The following is a 662-nucleotide window of genomic DNA, read 5'->3' as shown; positions in this document are numbered from 1 at the left end:
TTGGGGTTTTGCTCAGATTTTCCAGGTAAAGAACCTTGTTGGCGATTTTGTTGAGTGTTCATGGCAGCAAACTGGTTCTCCAAGGTTCTGAACTTGTTGTTGAGCTCATTGTAGCTTCCATCAATCTTTGAGTGAAGGTTCTTCAACTCATAGCCAACATGCTTCTCATTTCTTGTCTGAGACTCCAAGATTTGTTTTAGTAGGGCATCAGTGCTGCTGACTTGAGGAGTAGAGGTAGAAGTAGTAGGTTGTTGTTGGGCAGGTTGTTGTCCTTTGTTGTGGAAACCAGGAGGAGGGTTTTGTTGAGGCTGATAGCTGCCTTGCTGGTTGTTCCGAGGCTGATAACCACTATGTTGGTTGTTGAAGTAAGATCTCTGTTGGTAGTTGTTGTACTGAAAGTTTGGCAATTTCTTGTACCAGCTACCATTGTTGTTGATGAAGCACGGCTCTTCTTGCCCTTCCAAACCATCAACTTCCTGGACAACAGGTGTGGCTTCTTGGTTTGGGTTACCAACAAAGTGCAGCTGCTCCTGGGTGGTCTTATCAGCAATGAGAATATCAATCTTATCCTGGAGAGCCTTTAACTCCTTCCTCGTCTGCTTGTCATCTGTTCTACTGCCTCTGTCGTGGTCTCCACTGTAGACTGCGTCACTCTTGACCAA

This window comes from Brassica oleracea, chromosome C1 (genome assembly GCF_000695525.1).
Source record: "Brassica oleracea var. oleracea cultivar TO1000 chromosome C1, BOL, whole genome shotgun sequence".
Classification (NCBI taxonomy): domain Eukaryota; kingdom Viridiplantae; phylum Streptophyta; class Magnoliopsida; order Brassicales; family Brassicaceae; genus Brassica; species Brassica oleracea.
The sequence above is the reverse complement of the archived record's forward strand: the minus strand, read 5'-3'. Positions refer to the sequence as shown.